We start from the raw sequence: 15,321 nt of genomic DNA, 5'->3' as shown, positions 1-15,321 counted from the left end.
TCTAGATTCTGAAGCGTGTTCCTCAAAGGAAAGCCCCTCCAATAGAGTAAGAGCATCTGAGGACAGAATCAGTGAGCTGGAAGATGAGATGTAAAACAACAGAAGAGACTGGAAAAGAGCCTTAAAGCAAATAATCAGACAATGAAAAAATACTCAATGAATTCAAACAGATGGAAATAGAAGTCTTTGATAAACTCAACAGAAACAACATAAGAATCATTGGAGCCCCAGAGACACGGGAAGAAAATCCGTAGGAAGAATCAATAGTCAAGGACATCATTAAAGAAAAATTCCCAGAGCTAAATACTGTGTGCAACAAAATTCTGCATGCCCAAAGAATACCATTTAGAAGAGACCCTAAGAAAAGCACCCCAAGACACATCCTAGTCACAATGATAAATCCAACTGATAGGGTTAGAATACTGTTGCAAGATACCAGATTCACCTCCAGAAGGACCCCCAGCACAAGGACTCTACCTGATCCCTTTCTGCTGCAAATAATTGATCAAACTGAACAAGACCAGGGTGTGTGATGAAAATGTGCCCTGGGTTTCACTCCCCACAAGCATATCTCAAAAGATAACAGGGAAGCATATATTTCCTTTATATGTTTAATACCTCCATAATAATACATCTGAGTCTATAAGCAAATGTGAGGTAGCCTCTTATATCACTTTATTTTTCTTCAATTACTTTTTTAATTTATTTTTAAATTAATATCTTTATTTAAACACCTTGATTATTTTTAATTAATATAAATCTATTTTAATATATTTCTTTTATTATATATACATATTATTTCTTTTTCTCTTTAACTTCACCTGTTTTGGTTTTGCTTAGTACAAAAACCTACAAGAAAATGTCTTGCTTGGGATAAAAGCTCAAGTCAAAACCAGGGCACAGAGATTGTGTAGCCTGACTTTCTTACCCCCAAATGCACCAGCAATATAACATGGCACCATTCCTTTTTCAAAGGCATACGAATAAAGAGAAAATTTTATGTATAGAAACAAGCTATTACCTACTAGGGATAAGAACCCATACATTTTATAATACAGGAACATGTGTCATGTGGACCCAACTTAGACACCATGTAATCAGACAGCAACCATCCAAACCTGAGCCCTAGAGCCCAGACATAGAATGGGCACAGTTCCTTGCAACAGCACCAGAAAAGAAACTACCCCTGGGAAATTCCTAATACTGCTCTAGCAACAATGTGAGCCAGTTCTGATCTGACATCTTGTCAATGAGAAAATGGCAACAACTCGATCAGGTTGTCCTATCTAATCACCTACTGATAAGATGAAACCAGAAGACACGTCAGCATATCAGGACTGAAACTATAAGGTATATAGAACACCACTTACATATAACACTCCATGACATTGAGACTAAAGGCATCTTCAAGGAAAAAACAGATCTCTCCAAACAAGTGTATACAGAGATAAACCAATGTGACTCTATAAGCTGAGAAGCTTCTGCACCTCAAAGGAAATAGTGCCTAGGATATAAAACATGCACAGAATGGGAGAAACTATTCCCTAATACCCATCAGATAAGAGGCTAATATCTAAGATATACAAGATACTGACAACTTAACAAGAAAAATCTAACCCCATAAAAAATGGGGAGAAGAAATGAACAGACACTTCCACAAAAAAGAAATACAAATGGCCAAAAGATGCGTGAAAAAATGCTCTACATCACTAATTATCAGGGAGATGCAAATCAAACAATAATGGTGGAAAAGGAACTCTTATTCACTGCTGGTGGGAATGCTATTGAGTTCAGCCTTTATGGAAAACAATATGGAGATTCCTCAAAAAACTGAAAATTGAGCTCCCATATGATCCAACTATACCACTATACCACTCTTCGGAATATATCTTAGGAACACAAAAACATAATATAAAAATGCCTTCCTCACAACTATATTCATTGCAGCACTATTTACAGTAACCAGATACTGGAAACAACTAAGATCCCCTTCAACAGATGAATGGCTAAAGAAATATGGTACATATACAAAATGAAATATTATGCAGCTATGAGGAGAGATGAAGTCATAAAATTTTCCTATACATGAATGTACATGGTATCTATTTTGCGAGTGTGAAATAAGTCAGAATGAATTAGATAGACACAGAATAATTTCACTCATCTATGGGTTTTTAGAAAACCTAAAGACATTTTTGTAATAATGCCCAGAGATAAATGTGATGAAGGCTGGAAGGATTGGCTGTCTATGTGAAGCTCACCATATAGTGTGTTTAGTTAGAGAGGTGACTACACTAACTATTATCAAGATCATGTTAATGAGTGAGAGAAGTATAATTCCTGTCTCAAATACAGGCAGGGGTTGGGGAAACGAGGGTGATGGGGGGCATTGTTGGTGGGAATGTTGCACTGGTGAAGTGGGGCGTTCTTTTATAACTGATAACCAACTAGAATCATTTATGTAATCATGGTTCATAAACAAAAATATTTAATAAAAAAGAAAAATGAAATGCATAACAATTCCATAGAACAGAAGAGGCTGGAAAAAGAACCTTAAAACAAATGATCAGATAGATGGTGAAAATCTCCTCAAAGAATGTCAACAAATAAAAATAGAGATCTGTGATAAACTTAATAGAAAAAAAAAACATAAGAATCATTGGAATCCCAGAGGCAGGCCCAGGAAAAAAATCTCTATGAAAAACCAATTGTCAGGGCCGGCAAGGTGGCACTAGAGGTAAGGTGTCTGCCTTGCAAGCGCTAGCCAAGGAAGGACCACGGTTCAATTCCCCCGGCATCCCATATGGTCCCCCCCAAGCCAGGGGCAATTTCTGAGCGCTTAGCCAGGAGTAATCCCTGAGCATCAAACGGGGGTGGCCCAAAACAAACAAATAAAGAAAAACAACTAATAGTCAAGTATATCATTGAAAAATACTCCCAAAGAGATGCAAATCAAAACAATAATGAGGTACCACCTCACACCACAGAGACTGACACACCTTACAAAGAACAAGAACAATCAGTGCTGGTGGGGATGTGGAGAGAAAGGAACTCTCATTCACTGCTAGTGGGAATGCTTGTCTAGTCCAGCCTTTAGGGAAAACATTATGGAGACTTCTAAAAAAAAACCTAAAAATTGAGCTCCCTCTTGAATCAGCTAGGGATGTACCCTACAAACTCAAAAACACAATACAACAATCTCTTCCTCACACCTATATTCATTGCAGCACTATTTACAATAGCCAAGATGCCCTTCAACAGATGAATGGCTAAAGAAGCTGTGGTACATAAACACAATGGAATATTATGCAACTGTCAGAAGAGATGAAGTCATAAAACTATCCTATTCATGAGTGTACATGGAATTTATTATACTGAGTGAAATAAGTCAGAGGAAGAGAGATAGACTCAGAATAGTCTCACTCATCTATGTATTTTAAGAAAATTAAAGACATTGAAATCATTCCCAGAGATTAGGGCCAGAAGGATAGGCTCAAGATATGAAATTCACCACAAAGAGTGGTGAGTGCAGTTAGAGAAATAACTATGCTGAGAACTATCATAACAATGTCATTAAATGAGGGATGTAGAAATCCTGTCTCAAATACAGGCAGGGGTGGGTGAGGAAGGAGATGAAGACATTGGTTATGGGAAAGTTGCACCCGTGAAGGGGGGGTGTTCTTTTTTTGACTGAAACCCAACTACAATCATGTTTGTAATCACAGTGTTTAAATAATGATATTATTTTTAAAAAGAAGAAAAAGAAAGAAAAGAAAAGAAAAGAAAAATACTCCCAGAGTATTTGATACTGAAGAAAAACACCCAAGACACATCTTAGTCACAATGACAAACCCCTCAGATAAGGATGGAATACTGAAGAGATAAAAAGGGAAATCATGTACAAAGATAAAAAGGGAAAATTATGTAGAAAGATTTGAAAAGGGCAAATTATGTACAAAGGAGCATCCTTAAGGTTTACAGCAGATTTGTCAAAAGCAACCCTCAAGGCCCGAAAGCAGTGGTGGGATATAGTGACAAAACTCAACAAAATGAATTTCACCCAGCCAGACTTATATTCATGTTTGAAGGAAAGATACACAGCTTCACGGGTAGACAACAGCTGAGTAACTTTACAGACTCTAAGCCAACCTTAAAAGAATTGAAAGGTCTAGTTATAGCAAGGCAGATTCAACAAACACACAAAACTCATACAAAAAGGATACTAAATTTCATGACAATCATTTCTCTCAATGTCAATAGACTAAATATTACCAGTTATGAGACACCAAGTGTCAAAATGGATCAAAATATTGAATCCAAAGTTTTGCTGCTGCCAAGATAAACATTTGAATAGTCAGAGCAAACAGACTCAAACTAAAAGGTTGAAGAACAATCATTCAAGCAAACAACGCTAAAAGGCAGGAGTGGCCATACTTATATCACATCACCCAGACTTTAGATTTAAAAAGGTGATAAGGGACAGAGATAAACATTTCTTGATAATCAAGAAATATGTGCACCAGGAAATTATGCTAATAAATATATATGCACCCAATAAGGGACCAGTAATATATTTAAAACAATTGATGACATATATAAAGAAAGATATCAATAGCAACAGAATAATAGTAGGAACTTCAACATTGCCCTGTCATGCCTTGACAGGTCAATCAGACCCCAGCAAGAATATTCTAGCTCTGAAGGAAGAAATTGAAGAGAATGGCTTAGTAGATATATGCAGGGCTCCCATCCCCAGAAAGCTGATATACATTCTTCTCCAATGTACACGGGTCATTTTTTAGAAAGATCACATGCTGGGCTTTAAAAACATACACCCATAAGATCAATAGGATAGTAGTTGTAAGAACTACCTTATCAAATCATAATGCACTGAAATTAGAGTTGAATTGAAGTGGAAGGCTCATGCCTAAAATCCAGAGCATTTGAGAGATGGGGGTATGAAAGTAAATGCCAATGCACAAAATAATCCACACATGGCTAAGGGGTTAAAACGGGTTTAGGAAATCCCACACACAAGCCTTCTACTCTTAAGAAGCAGATAGCTCAGTGTTGGAAAAAATAAAAAAACACAAGCAGTTTTTCCCTGAGACCCAGGGTCTTTATTAGCAAGCAACAGACCACATCCTGGAGTGGAGATTGGATGGTTTAAGGCACAAAGGATGCTTCTACCCAAAAGTGCTTCCAACCAATGAGTAACAAAAATATCCCAAATAGGATGGAACCCAGTTAATCCAAAATGGGGCTAGAGAGATAGCATAGCGGTAGAGCATTTACTTACACGTGGCCAACCTGCTACAGACCTGGATTTGATCCCCACCGTCCCATATGGTCCACTGCTACATCCCTTTATTTCCCAAGTGCCTCATGGACAGTCAACCAAAGTTTTTTCAGGACCCTAATTCCTGTGTGTACAATTTATCTTTTCAATCATCTTATCTTACAGGTGCTACTTTTTTCAAACATCCTTTCCAAGTTTAGTTAGAGAAATAACTACATTTTGAACTGTCCTAATAATGAGAATGTATGAGGGAAATGGAAAGCCTGTCTAGAGTACAGGCGGGGGTTGGGTGGGGAGGAGGGAGTTTTGGGACATTGGTGATGGGAATGTTGCACTGGTGATGGGTGGTGTTCTTTACATGACTGAAACCCAAACACAATCGTGTATGTAATAAAGTTGTTTAAATAAAAAAATTAAAAAAGGAATATTTGTCTATGGCATGCCCCTCTTCTTATATTTTAATAATTAAACTTTGAGGGTTCTGTGAGCTCTTACAACAGATTTTCTTTGTTATTTATAGGAGATTCCAGTGATATGTTTCATTTTCCATTCTTTGCAAAATGATTGAAAAGTTTTACTAGTGTAGGCAAGGCCATTGTCCATCTTTATGAATTGGGAAGCACCCATAACAAAAATATTGTTGCTTGAAGTTGCAAACAGCATTAGCACATTCAGAAGTCATTGGTATGACACATGTAAAATGAAAATAAATACCAACCACCTTGGAATAATTATGAGATTAATCGGATCCCATCTCACTCAGAATATGCCTGTTACTCATTGGTTGGAAACATATTTGAATGTAGCACCTTAGACTGATGTTTAGACCACCAAATCCCACTTCTGTGTGTGGTCTGTTCCTTCCTAGTAAATACTGGGATTTTTTTCCAGGAAAACACTTCCTTGCTTTTTAGACTTCCCATAGAGCTTGCTGCTTCTTATGGGCTAAAGACTTACATGTTGAAATTTCTGAATCCATTTCTCCCCATTGCATGTGTGTGGATTATTTCCTAGCTCAACATTTGCTTCCAGACCTGCATCTCTCCAGTGTCCTGCCTTTAGAACCTAAGGACTAATTCTATGCACCACCACATGGAGATAAGAGTTTCTTTGTAAATAAGTCAACATGTGTAATTTCTCCATTTGCCATATTTCATTTCTCTGTAAACCTCAGGGGTTGTCCCCAGCTATATGTGGTCTTTATTTCAAAGACACACAAATGTTAGATGTATAGACTATTTGTCTGACTTGCCTCCATGGACTTATACTTTATATGCAGGTGGCAGGCTTTTTTGTGTAGAACTGCATGTTCTTCTGCAGGTGACTTAAATATCGACATGGCCAGATACTCAGCAGTTGTGAGGCCAGAGGGGGCTCTTATGTGGATGATAAAAATTGTCTCCAAATGTTTTGTTTTAGCAAACTTGAATAACCTGGTTATGAGCATTTAAAGAGGTGGTTACTATGCCTGGGAACAATACTACCACATAAGCTGAATTGCTTACTATGTTGCATGGCTCTGAAACATGTGAAAGTAAGTGATTTAAAGTAGCAAGTTCCACTTGTTGAGCAGATATGTAATTAGTATGCACTATTGTGGTCAGTAAAAGTCCATTGGTATGACCTTTTTAAATGCATTTTCCTATAACAACCTGTTAATGTAAAATATGGGAGCATCAGATATAGATGAGGGGATAATAGAGGAAATCACAAAATGTGTCCTTTTAAAGAAGTCTCATGCCTTTCTATCAGAAAAATGGGAGGAAATTACTCCTCAAAAAATCAGATCAGGCGGGCCTGGAGAGATAGCACAGCAGCATTTGCCTTGCAAGCTGCCGATCCAGGACCAAAGGTGGTTGGTTCGAATCCCGGTGTCCCATATGGTTCCCCCCCCCCGTGCCTGCCAGGAGCTATTTCTGAGCAGACAGCCAGGAGTAACCGCTGAGCACCGCTGGGTGTGGCCCAAAAACCAAAAAAAAAAATCCGATCAGGCTTGGCAAAGGAAATAACTGAGATGTATTATGTATTTTTGGAATAAACAGCACTATTATTTTAGGATCAAAACCTAACAAGAATACTGCTCTGTGCAGGGTCCTGAAGCCCCCCAGGGGGGCCCGGCCAGCAGGAATTAGCTGGGAAGGCTTCTCAGACGACCGCACTTCTATTTTGCTGAGTAGAAGCACAACCACACTGTAAAAAATCTGAGAGAGGTTAATAATAAAGACCCAAGGCAGCGTCTCACTGTTCAAGGGTGTCTTTATTGGCTACAGCTCCTTCTTATATAGTGAAGGAGAAGGGGGCAGTACAAAGGTGATGTCAGTCATACTTTTGGCGCGAAGGCCCATACAAGGCAAGGATATATTTCAGGTTTCAAGGAACAAAGAAAGTTAAGCATTCTCTAAATAAGGAAGTGGGCAGTGGGACTAGGGGGCTGGATGACCTTCAAGCTATGATGAACGTGCTGTTTCTATGGAAACTTCAAGTGTCCTTCTAGCTGCATTCCTAACTGCTTGATTATCAGGAGTTGGTGCAAAATGTGCCTGCCTCAGTGATTCTGAACAGACAGTGTAGCATACATATATTGATAACAGCCTAATTTACTCCAGAATGTGGTCTTAAGGAGTGAGGCCTAGCTTCTGATAAGGTACCAGGCAGTTTTTGCTCTTCTCCGGGCTTAGAGCTAAATTATGTCCTGCAGCTACACATTCTTTTCTCTTAGCTCAAAATTTTACAGCAAGACTGCATATTGCTTTTAGGTGAAAAGCTGGGCTATGGCAGAGAGAACAGCAAAATGTCCTCAAACAAGTCAGTCCCCAACATCTCCCCCTTTCTCTTCTAATAAAAGAAGGAAAGTCGTGAGCGGGTGGAAGAACCGTGTCTTAGGCATACAAGGTTTGACCAGGTCGGACACGGCCAAAGCCGCATTTAACAGGTGGCCACAGACGCCATGGTTGCGCGCAGAGATCCGAATTATGCGTTGTAGCCTTTTAGGGCCGTGCCCTAACTGGGACCTTGCTAATCCTGTCGTAGGTGTCTCCACAGCCGAGAGCACAAGTGCCGGAGCGAGCTCCGTCTGTTAGCTATGCGCTCTATCTCCTGGAAACTTAGTGGCTGGAAAGGCGGCATGGTGACTAAAGCCAAGTTTTCACAGGAGTCACGCGGGGTTAGACGCTGGTAGTTAACCTGAATAGAGGTTTTTGCCTTTTCATCTACCTGGTTTTTAATAAAGGCAGTAATTTTGCGGAAAATCCATGGGCCAAGAGAAAAGAGCAGCATGAGGCTAATAAGAGGGCCCACAACGGTGGACAAGATTGTGTGGAACCAAGGGGAAGAGAAAAACCAATCCTGGTACCAACCTTGTTCTTCATCGAAATGTTTTTCAAAATCTTTTATACCATCACCAATATGTTGAACGCTATCTCTAACTAAACCTGTTTTGTCTTTAAAAATACAACATTGTTCCTTAAGGGCTACACAGACTCCCCCTTTCTTCAAAAAAAAAAGGAAACCAAATTAAAGCATGGTGGTTTTGCTGCACTATCTTTGCTAGGGATTTAACAATGTGCTTTAAGTGTTGTAAACTTAGTTTAAGTTTGTAAACATTATTAACAACAGTTATACTTAAGGCATTGACAGATTTTAGAGTATGAACCAATGAATAAATTATTGTGCTTACAGCGGTAGCACCCAGGCCTATGATTAAGGCTAGGGTGAGAGCAGGTTTGACAGGTAAGTTAGGCATTAAAACAATGAAAACACAGTAGTTTTAGGACTGAAAAAACAAATGTGAAACAATGGGGGAGATAAACCAGTGAAACAGGCAAGAAACGTTAAATTGGGGGCAATTATGAACTAAAAGGAGGAATTAATGACAAGAATTTGATCACAATTTTCAATAGGGGGAATTATATTGGGTACCAAAAGGCAAAGTTCAAGTTTCACCACCTGTTTGAAGGTGATGCTGAAGTGAGGCTTGGGGCTGGATTGCAGAGCGAAGGGGTCAGAGACAGGCAGGAGTTTGCCAAAGCAGGCAGGGTCGGTGATGGTGGAGGCGTTGACCAGCTGTAGGATGAGGTTTGAGGTGGGTGAATAGCAGGTACCGAAGGCGTTTGCATCTGGGCGGAGGGCGGAAGCGTTGATCATGACAAGGATGAGCTGAGAAGAGGAGGGGGGTCCGGAGGACAGCATGGGCAGCAAAGGGTGAAGAGAAGGAACCAGAGGTGTTGTCATCGTCTTGCAAGGGAGAGTGAAGTGGAGCAAACAAATTAATGAAGCCTTGGTGCGAAGGGGGTGGTTGGTGGCAGTGGGCATCAAGGACAGCCAGGCAGAGTACCAATTTCAGCATTTTCTTTAGGCAGAGTCAGTTAGAAACAGGTTCGCAGTAATGGCAGCTAGCAGGTGGGGTGGCAGGCTTTTTTGAAGTGAATGAGGACAGGACTGCAGGAAGCTGTAGGAGGTCTATAAGAAAACAACTTGGCAGGAGGTAAAATGATTATTTTTGAATGCCACAGGAATGCCTTCTGACTTTTGCCAGACTTTAGCACTTTTAAAAAATCTTATAATTAATGATAGCCAATTGTTCAAAAGCCTTTAAACTGAACTTAAATGATTTTTTTTAAACTTCTTAGTTATTATTTTAAAGCTAGATGCTTCTTTTTCTAGCCACATTTGGCCTTATAGTATTGGCCTTAACTACACACAGCAGAAAAACTGGGGATTGCAAAGTCCAGAAATTCTCCAGGAAAAAGTTATTCCTGATGGCCATTTGAGAAATTTTTGGGGTTTACCATCCCCTACCTTTTTTGCCATGCTGATAGAACAAAGCTAGCTGAGCACAGGATTTTTGGCAGGATTTCACAGTTTATAGATGACGAGACTAAGCCAGGTAAAAAAAATTAATTGAAATTTTAAAAATGGATAAGGCTTTAAAAATTGTATTTATATGAAATGCAAAAATAACAAATAGACAGACAGAACAAACACGAAACACACATTGTGGCCACTTTCACGCATAACACACACACATGAACAGACAAGAGGACTTATTCAAAATTTGCATTGGAAAAATTGACAAGCGCTTTTAAATATTTAGCCGGCATGTTTGTAAAAAATTGTTAACGTAGCTGGAGTGGAACTGCTGAAAATAAATTTTAAGGTTTAGCTTTAACACAAAACATTTTTAAAACAATTTTAATTTGAAGTTTAAATCATGAAGGAAAATGTTAGCAGTTAAAAAATGAGCGCTGTAGAAGGAGTTTTTACTTTGAAGTATGATATCATTTGCTGTAAAGGAACAGGTTTGTTATAAATTGGTTTTACAGTAGAATAGTAAAACAGCTGTAATAAAGTGTTAAAATTTTTATGATTAAACACAAGAGCATGAACTATGATTATTAAAGGTATAAAAAACTGACTTTAAAAAAAAACAACTGTTTTTACTTTGAAGACTTAAAGTGAATAATTTGTAAAAAATATTAGATACCAAATTGACAAAATGTTTAGACATTATAAAATATAGTTAAAGATATTTGATGCATTTACACACTTAGAGCTTAAGACCAAAATTATTTTTAATACTTGTTAATTTGCTTATAAAATTTAGTTACTTTTATGATACTAATTAACAATATTATTTTAAAAAGGGCTAACCACAACATGAACAGAGACAACTTAAGATTAAACTTGGAAAATGCAAAATTATTTGTACTTACCTTTGAGTCTAAAATTAAGCTTGAAATTAAGAAAAGAAATAAAGCTACTTAAGGTTTAAGTTTATAAACAATAATTTATGAACAAATTTATTTAACTAGTTATTATATTGTTTTTTTTATTGAAATGGCTTTTATGCCACTATTTGAACTGCCTAACCACTTTTAAGGTTTAGATTATTTGGTTTAAGTTTTTCAAATGGCAATGCTATTTTGCTATATTTATATGCATTCAAAAGAGCTTAGGCTTAGCTTAGAGTTTTGGAATGTTTATACATTATTGTTAAGGAAAGCTGACCAACTTATTTTGCTCACTTGTATTATTTTAGTTCTTAAAAAATTAACTTTCTAAACATGTGCAGTAATTTTAACAAAGGAGTTTTGCTTTTTTTTTTTTTTTTTCCCCAATGCAGAGGTAAGAAAGACACCTGTGTTATATTTACAAATTATTCCTCAAAAACAAAGTTAAAAATGTTACAAAATGTTATTTAAACGCAGATTAAGGAGCTTAAACTATTAAAAAATGCCCATGACCTGAACCACTTTACAAACTTTATATTTATGACATTTTGTAACACATTTAATTTTACCAACTGTGGCCTTTATATTTAGAAAAACATTTCAACTTAGGCATCCCAACTCAGGAAAAAGGAACATTTGTAGCACCAGAGAGACAATTATAAAAGCCTGAGGGAAGATAGGCATTTGTATAGTAAGGGATGGGAGGTTTTCGCCCTGCTCGCTGAATTTTGCTGAAGCGGCCGCATGGCCAAGAGGGGGGGGGAGTAGCAAAAGTTTGTTGCCACGTGTGGAACCGGGTTTAAGCTGGGATTTGGAAAATGGGCGCTGTCCCTTTAAGGTGAAGCCAGCGATGAGCTCAGAGATTAGAATGTGTGCTTGCTTGCTGGAAGGAAAGATTTTACTGCGGAGAAAAAGTTAACTTTGCAAGAGTTCAGCTTTTCAGCGGGGGAGACAGCGCCGCCCCCAATAGATTTCAAGCAGGAGAGCGTGTAAGGGGCTGGGGTCACACGGCTTGAAACAGCTGTGTGGCTTTTTTAATTAAAGGCTTTGTATTGTTGCAATTGCTGGCTAAGGAGGGGAGTAAAAACTTTGACGGAGCAAGGACGGAGCTGAGGCAGGCTATGGCAGGGTAGGAGAAAACGCCAGGGAGATTTTTAAAGGCAGCTTTTAGTTTTGCAGCGACAGAAAAGCTGGAGGCAAGGTTAGGAGAGTGGCTGACTGTTAGCGGCAGAGGCTACTGAGTAGGCTGAGAAAGACTTTTTTTTTTATTAGGGAGAAAGACAGGAAAGGTAGTAGGTGGAAAGCGGCGGAATTTTCGCCTGCCCGCCGGGGAGAGCTGCTCAGGGAAAAAAGCAGCGGCTTTAACAGGATTAGCACAGAGGTTGAAGCGGTAGAAGTGAAGATGAAGGGTTAAAGGAGGGAGGGAACTGAGAGATTTAAAGCGACAGGAACCTGAAAACTAGATTTTTGGCAAACATCATAAACAAAACATTAAGAAATTACAAATAACGTGACACCCATGGTAGCGAGTTCGATGGGTATTTTTGGCAAACATCATGAACAAAACATTAAAAAATTACAAATATCTTTTTTGGTAACCTCTATATGTCTGGCTTTCAACTCAGACTGTATATATTTAATGAATTTAAGTTCAGTACTCAAAGAATTACCCATGGTAGCGTATCCTATGGGTTAAGCCCCAAAAGCCAATCAGGGGCGGCGATCGGAACGACTGGAAAAACTGCAGTTTAAATATTTGATTAAGGCTAACTCGTTTCAACGCTTACCCTGATGAGGTAATTTCCTGCGAATTACGAAAGAGCTCTAGACTCGCCGACCTGTAGTCGTTCGGAGTGTGGCGGTGATCTTCGAGCCCAGCGTTGGGCGCCAAAATGCAGGGTCCTGAAGCCCCCCAGGGGGGCCCGGCCAGCAGGAATTAGCTGGGAAGGCTTCTCAGACGACCGCACTTCTATTTTGCTGAGTAGAAGCACAACCACACTGTAAAAAATCTGAGAGAGGTTAATAATAAAGACCCAAGGCAGCGTCTCACTGTTCAAGGGTGTCTTTATTGGCTACAGCTCCTTCTTATATAGTGAAGGAGAAGGGGGCAGTACAAAGGTGATGTCAGTCATACTTTTGGCGCGAAGGCCCATACAAGGCAAGGATATATTTCAGGTTTCAAGGAACAAAGAAAGTTAAGCATTCTCTAAATAAGGAAGTGGGCAGTGGGACTAGGAGGCTGGATGACCTTCAAGCTATGATGAACGTGCTGTTTCTATGGAAACTTCAAGTGTCCTTCTAGCTGCATTCCTAACTGCTTGATTATCAGGAGTTGGTGCAAAATGTGCCTGCCTCAGTGATTCTGAACAGACAGTGTAGCATACATATATTGATAACAGCCTAATTTACTCCAGAATGTGGTCTTAAGGAGTGAGGCCTAGCTTCTGATAAGGTACCAGGCAGTTTTTGCTCTTCTCCGGGCTTAGAGCTAAATTATGTCCTGCAGCTACACATTCTTTTCTCTTAGCTCAAAATTTTACAGCAAGACTGCATATTGCTTTTAGGTGAAAAGCTGGGCTATGGCAGAGAGAACAGCAAAATGTCCTCAAACAAGTCAGTCCCCAACAGCTCTGAGCCTTGCTTTGATGATAAGAGCAGTGATCAAATTCAAATAGAACACAAATGTGTCAGGTTGCTTGCTACATAAATGAACTCATTCTAGAGTCCCAGATAGATGGCTATAGCACTTGTAGGAAAATGAGAGCTTGAAAAAATTAAAAGCCTCACCTTCTCTCCAGGTCTGAACCTAGGAATGTAAGACTTTTGGACCAGTCCATGAAAAATATCTAATTTTTGTTGGGCCTTGTGAGTTAAATACATGGGGGCTATTTAAGTTTATATTTCCTTCAAAATTACTAAATAAGGGGGTGGAGTCATAGCACAGCAGTAGGGCATTTGCCTTGAATGCAACGGATCCAGGACAGACGTGGATTCTATCCCTGGCATCCCATATGGTCCCCTGAGCCAGGAGCAATTTTTGCGTGCAGAGCCAGGAGTAGCCCCTAAGCACCAGTGTGTGTAGCCAAAACAAACAAAAAAAAGTACTAAATAAGTTGCTGGGTGCTGAGTTTGGAATTCCAAGGTAAGGACATATCCAATTTATATTACCTTAATATTTTGAAAGTCATTTAAGAGTCCTTAGATTTTTCTGATAAATATAAATCTTTTGGGGACACACTGAAGTACAATATAAAGCTCAAGTTTTGAAATGGAGGTAAAGTCTGGATTTTTTCTGTGGCTATTGTTAAACCAGCACTTTGCAAGCAGCTGATGACATATTCATACAAACATTGTTGTTGTTTTAATATAAAATATATAAAGTGTGGGGCTGGAGCAGTGGCACAAAGTGTAAGGCCTTGCCTGCACTAGCCTAGGACGGACCACGGTTTGATCCCCCAGCATCCCATATAATTCCGCAAGCCAGGAGTGATTTCTGAGTGCATAACCAGGAGTAACCCCTGAGCATTATATATATTGTCTAAAGTCCTATTGTCTGGGTAGGTCTTTCTTGGCATGGAGAAGGGTAATAGCTGCAAAATAATTTCACTGGCAGTCAGTTTGTTTCAAAGGAATCATCCAGATTTATTTCACAGCCCTAATCGCATGTGCATTTCATTACATGGCTTCTAAGCCTTTTCCAAACAGCTTCTTCTCTAATGCTCTACTCTGGCTTTCTCTGCTATATGCCCCAACATTCTGGACTCTTCATTCTCATTCCAACTCAAGAATGCCAAGATTACCCATCGAAGAGTCAAGGCACAATAGGCACTCACCATCATTGAAGTCTTCTCAGGTCCTATGTCCATGTTCAGTTGCCAGTTATTGTTTTAATATAAAATATAGTCTAAAGTCCTAGTGCCTGGGTGAGGCCTTCCTAGGCACAGCCCCTCTAAACCCTTTGGTGATAGATCTGAAGATGCAGGGTAGTATTGGTGGACAAATTAATTCACAAGCAGTCAGTTAAATTTTTATTAGTCAGCTCAATTTATTCCATGGCCCTATTTGCCATGTGCAGATTCTGTGCCATGTCTGCTTAACTCGTCTCTTTCTCTCAGAAGCTCTCTGTATCCCTTCTGCTGATCTCCATGATTCCTCACTTCTTTTCTTCCTTCCCTTCCCCCAGGCAACAATTTATATTCTTTATTTCAAACTGAAGTTCCCTCCCAGGTGTGGGTGAGTTTGACCATTCAGGTGATATTAATGTAGGGCATTGGGGGAGAAGTACTTCACATA

This window comes from Suncus etruscus, chromosome X (assembly GCF_024139225.1).
Source record: "Suncus etruscus isolate mSunEtr1 chromosome X, mSunEtr1.pri.cur, whole genome shotgun sequence".
In the NCBI taxonomy this organism is placed as follows: Eukaryota; Metazoa; Chordata; class Mammalia; order Eulipotyphla; family Soricidae; genus Suncus; species Suncus etruscus.
Note: the sequence above shows the minus strand (reverse complement) of the source record.